This window comes from Puma concolor, chromosome C2, assembly GCF_028749965.1.
Source record: "Puma concolor isolate L17-30 chromosome C2, mPumCon1.1.hap2, whole genome shotgun sequence".
Classification (NCBI taxonomy): domain Eukaryota; kingdom Metazoa; phylum Chordata; class Mammalia; order Carnivora; family Felidae; genus Puma; species Puma concolor.
Genome location: NC_141675.1, coordinates 41870709 through 41876814, shown reverse-complemented (window position 1 = coordinate 41876814; position 6106 = coordinate 41870709).

The window sequence follows — 6106 nt, the reverse complement described above, 5'->3', positions numbered from 1 at the left end:
CAATCCCCACTGAGAACCACAACCCTCAATTATTTGTTACTGCAATGCATATATCATTATACTTAATTTATATTTTTAACAAATGATGTAAGTTTACTCTGCATTGTGTTTGAAGCAAATTATCTCAAACATAGCGTATTATTAAGAAGCAAATGATTCAAGACGGATGTATCCATGTATCTTTAGCAGTTAGAGATGGCTGGTATCTTTTCTAATTGTTCATGCCCCGCCCAGGGTACTCAGCACCCATATCAAATTGTTTAATTATGTAGATATTTTTAAGTTGTCTTTGCATAGAAATATATAGGCAGGCAGATCAATGAAGCCTAAAATAAAGAATAGAATGATGGGGCGCCTGGGTGGCTCAGTTGGTTAAATGGCCAACTTGAACTCAGATCATGATCTGATGGTTCATGAGTTCAAGCCCTATATTACACTCTCTGCAGTCAGCACGGAGCCCAATTCGGATCTTCTGTCCCTCTCTCTCTCAATTTCTCTCTCTCTGCCCCTACTCTGCTCACACTCTCTTTCTCTCTCTCTCTCTCTAAAAAAAAGAATAGAATGATTGCCAGAGGCAGGGAGGGGCTAGAGAGTGAGTGAAATAGGTGAAGGGGGTCAAAAAGTACAAACTGCCAATAATAAAATAAATAAGTCAAAAATGTGTAACATACAGCATGATGATTATAGTTAGTGATATTCTTCTGCATTTTTGAGAGTTATGAATAGAGTAAATCTTAAAAGTTCTCATCACAAGAAAAACATTTCTAATTATGGTGACGGATAGTAACTAGACATTGCGGTGATCATTTTATTTATTTATTTTTTTATTTTTTTTAACGTTTATTTATTTTTGAGACAGAGAGAGACAGAGCATGAACAGGGGAGGGGCAGAGAGAGAGGGAGACACAGAATCTGAAACAGGCTCCAGGCTCTGAGCAGTTAGCACAGAGCCCGACGCGGGGCTTGAACCCACGGACCGTGAGATCATGACCTGAGCCGAAGTCGGATGCTTAACTGACGGAGCCACCCAGGCGCCCCAACGGTGATCATTTTACAACATCAAGAAATACTAAGCGATTATGTTGTACACCTGAAACTAATATAATGTGATATGCCAATTATAGCTCAATAAAAATTAAAAATAATCCAGAGTTCATACAGGGATTTTGAAAATGGTAAAAGTGACATTTTAAATCAATACGACTAGGGGCACCTGGGTGGCTCAGTCGGTTGCATGTCTGACTCTTGACTTGGGCTCAGGTCATGATTCCAGGGTCACGGGATCAGGCTCCATGCCTCTCTCTCTCTCTCTCCCACTGTCTCTCTCTCTGTCTCTGTCTCTTTCTCTCCCTCTGCACTTCCCCCACTTGCTCATACACACTCTATCTCAAATTTTAAAAAATAATAATAAAATAAATAAATGTGACTAGAGAAACTATTGAATCTATAGTGTTCGGGCAACTGACTAGCCTTTTTTTATTTTTAATAAAACTGGGGAACTATGTCACTGCTTGCTGCTTTCTAAAAACCAGATGAATAAATGTTTTTAAGGCCAAAAAATGAAACCATAAAAGTATCAGAAGAAAAATGGGTAAATCTTACTTACAATCTTAGACTAGATAAGGACATTCTAAGTTTTATCACAGACTGCAGACGCTATAAAAGAAAATATATACAGGATTGACTACACAAAATTTCTACATAGAAAAGGAGAAGAAAATTTGTCAAATGTTTGCAACACATTTGAAAAGCAAAGGACTAATATCTAAACAGAAATAACGTTTGCAAATCAAAATCAATTAAAATTACAAATATAAATAACCTAGCTGAAACAATACAGAACAGAAATAGAGAAACTAAAATAAACAATAATTACATTAGAAAATTATTCTTCACTGATGACGCAATTAAAGAGAGATAATATTGGAAGCATGTGCATGACTCGAAATTTTTAAAACTTTTGGAGAGCAAGTTAATTTGTTTAATCATTTTGGAGGGCAATTTGGAAGTGTTTGTCAAAATTTTAAATGCATGTTTCACTCTTTGATCCAGCTTTCCCATTAATAAAAATTTTGGCAGATACACTCAAATAGGCACGCACACACACATGCACACACACACACACACTATTATTTGTAGAAGGGAAAACATGAAAGACCTAAATGTCAATGAACTAGGTACTAGTTAAATCATGACGCATCAATGTAATATTTTATTAGGTTGCCAAGAGAAAGAACAATGTGATTTATATGAACTTTCGATAAAAGGGAATCAAAATAATTCCTAAGTAGAAATAAGACAAAAGCATAAGTCAGTATCACATGATCCATTTTAGTAGAAATATGTTCATATGTATTTATATGCATAAAGAAAAGCACTAAATTTTTAACAGTGGTCGCCTCTAGGAGTTTTTTTACTTTATTCATGCCTATATTTTCTGACTTTTATATGTATTTATAAAAATTGAAGGTAACTTCAATTTAAATTTTTTTTAATTATTTTTATAACGAGTATAAGTTTTGACAACACAATTTACCTTTATTCAAATTGCCGGATATTCCGGTTATTGAGCTTGAAGCTTCAGATTTGTCATCTGTGAATTGGGGGTAATGACTGATTCTTTGGAGTTTAAAAGAGGAGGGTAAAATGTGATAATGCACTTCAGTGCTTATCCTAGTGCCTAAAATATAAAAACATGCAATAAATGGGAGCTGCTATTATGATATTATTACCAATGCCCTAATACTGCTATGAAATGTAAAGGTTATAAATAAATACATGAACGCAGAGACTCAAATTATGATTGCAATTATCATTTAGACAAAATAAACAGCATCTTGTACTAAATAGTTCTGTAGATAAGTTTATTTATTTCTAATGGATTTCTCCACACATTCTTAATAGATTTAAGGCAAAGTGTATAAGATCATAAAAAATATTTAATATTTGAGTATCACCTGGGGAAATGAAATTACATAGGCAGTTAAATTGAATAATTCTTACTGGAAATGTTTTAATTATCCATCCACCCTGAAATTGCCTAAATTTGCGATATGGAAATACACATTGCTAGCTAATAGCCAACACTGTTTTACTTTTGGATAAAGTGGATATAGCTAAAAGTACCCACTAGCTCTATGGACACCCAAAGTGACAAACCATGATTCCCTCTCAACACCTATATCTAAAATACTGCTCCATGCTGGGATTATTTAGATAATTTCTATGACAAGAACGTTTATGTGCACTTGGGTTTATGTGTATCTTTTTCAGAAAATCAATCTCTAAATGAAAATAGACCCTAACCAGGATTTTTGAGAAATAAAAATCTTCTAATCTTTTTCATCTCTTCAAAGTTTAAGACAAGAAAGTTTTGGCAAAATAAACACTGCCTCCTTGTTTGGAAAAAAAGACAGGCTTTTCATTCTATTCTTGTACCACTATGCTATTTAAAAATACATGTGCAATTTAATTGACATTATAATAAATGATATGGCAAAGTGTTGTTGAACAGTAAAGGACACAGAGATATTATTTCCCATTGTTACTATGAATAGAACCACCCAGATACCAATTAACATCTCATCACTATGATTACCTTTTATTGTTCTTGTTCCCCTAATCAAACTCACACTTTTTTAGTTTATATTTTGATTTCAAAAAGTTATGCTAAGAAAAGATTAAATTTATTATGAATGCAAATAAATGTGAAGCATATAAAGCTAATTAGGTTTATAACCACTGAGAATAATATGAAAAAGAAAATTAAATTGCTTTGCTTCAAGGAAAGCCTTGTAGGAAACATTTGTTGAATAAATATGAAAGAAAAAATTTTAATGTTTTCTCACATAGTTGATATTTGGCTTTTAGTTTTACATGTGAAAATCGTATGCATTTTCTTTAATTCTTAATATACACTGACTACTGTCTTTATTATATATTAGCATTATGTGTTGGTGGTAGGAGAGAGGGGAGAAATATATTTACCAAACATTTAAATGGAGCTCTCACAATTTTTAAAGCTTAACAGTGACAGATTCCAAGAACAAGTGAAAATTTATGGGAAACACAAAGATACACCAAAAGTTTTGGTGATAAAGTAACATTAACTAAATACTGTTTTGACATGTGTGACACAAGAACAATTTAATGAGTTATGTCTCTTAAAGATATTTTCTTTAATTATATATCTCAGCTATTCCCTAGATTCTCAGCCATTTAGCAGGCAATACTTTCTATGCAAGTATTTCGTTTATTATGGAAATGGGATTTCAATGTTGAAATGCATCCGTGATGATTTATTGACTAGTTTTAGGTCCCATGTAAGGAAGAAGAGTGTTGAGTGGAAGTTTGGCACCAGTAATGATTTTTTTTTTTGTTCCCCAGCTGACAGGTTTACAGGATTAAGCTTTAGAGTGTTTGCTAGCATCCCCAGGATGCCTTTCCATAGTGGAGCGGAGTTTAGATCGACTCTGGGGTATTAGCACATGATGAAGGTAATCTGTTTCCTCAGCTGAAGCTCACAAACAAAGCAGTTAAATCCCCATCACAAATGGCCATACTGGGACTCATTACACTTTTCATAGGCCTGGATCTTTTTGTTTCTAAGTCCCTAAAACATTTATATAGGGCAATGAAATTTTCACAGAACCTGAGCCAATTCCTTTAACGAAGAATGAGATACATTGCTTTGAAAGGTACAGTGTTCTTCCAAAAGTAGGAAGGTAATTTAAGGAGCAAAGAAAGAATGGAGGAATGGATAAACACCACCTCCACGGTTTCTGGTTGAAAATAGAGTAGGGACGTTTGTCTAGAAATGCTGCTTAGTTGGCCAAGGTTTTCATTTACATGTTAACTTGACAAACCTCGGTTGAGTTTCTACCATGTGCCAGGTTTGGTGTGAGGAGCTGAAATAAGAAAGTGGAGGGGCGCCTGGGTGGCGCAGTCGGTTAAGCGTCCGACTTCAACCAGGTCACGATCTCACGGTCAGTGAGTTCGAGCCCCGCGTCGGGCTCTGGGCTGACGGCTCAGAGCCTGGAGCCTGTTTCCGATTCTGTGTCTCCCTCTCTCTCTGCCCCTCGCCCATTCATGCTCTGTCTCTCTCTGTCCCAAAAATAAATAAACGTTGAAAAAAAAAAATTAAAAAAAAAAAAAAAGAAAGTGGATATGTCATGATATCAATCTCCAAGGGGTTCAGTGCAGCAGAGGAAAAAAGTCTGTAAAAATTGTTATGAAACACTGCGGTCGGTGCACCTGGGTGGCCAGTTAAGCGACTGAGTCTTGATTTTAGATCGGGTCGTAATCTCACAACATGATCTCATGATTTGTGAGTTCAAGCTCTGAGTAGGGCTCTGTGCTGAGAGTAAGGAGCCTGCTTAGGATTCTCTCTCCCTCTTTCTCTGCCCCTTCCCTGCTCATGCTCGCTCTCTCTCTCTCAAAATAAATAAATAAACTAAAAAAAAAAAAAAAAAAAAAAAAAAAAAAAACAAAAACAATGTGATAGGCTCTATTAAAAGATAAGGGAAAAGTGCCTAACATTGTGGGACCAGGTAGAAACGGGCTATTCAGAGAGTACTGGGGCTGGGATGAATGAAGAAGACGGGAACACGAGAAAGCCTTAGAGATATATGAATTTATATGTTCAGAAGTGACAATTTCTTGGTATGAAGTAAGAAGAGCTTTTCTGGAAAATGTTTTTTAAAGTTTCAGAATATTGGTTTGCTGAGTGCAATAAATGTTAACTTTCTAAGTAAGTGGAGTCTAGCATTATGACCTTTCTTATGTAAGTTCCTACTTACCAAGCCATAGGTCTACCTTTAAAATGGGAAACGAGGGGCGCCTGGGTGACTCTGTCAGTTAAGTGTCTGACTTTTGATTTCAGCTCAGGTCACTATCTCATGGTCATGAGATAGGTCCCCTGTCGGGCTTTGCGCTGACAGTGTGAAACCTGCTTGGGATTCTCGCTCTCTTTCTGCCTCTCCCCATGTTGGCACTGTCTCTCTCTCCCTCTCTCTCAAAATAAGTAAACATTTTTTAAATGGAAAAAGAAACGCCTACAGAAACATTAAACCAACATGGATGTTAGACCTTTAATAATAAGTCATAG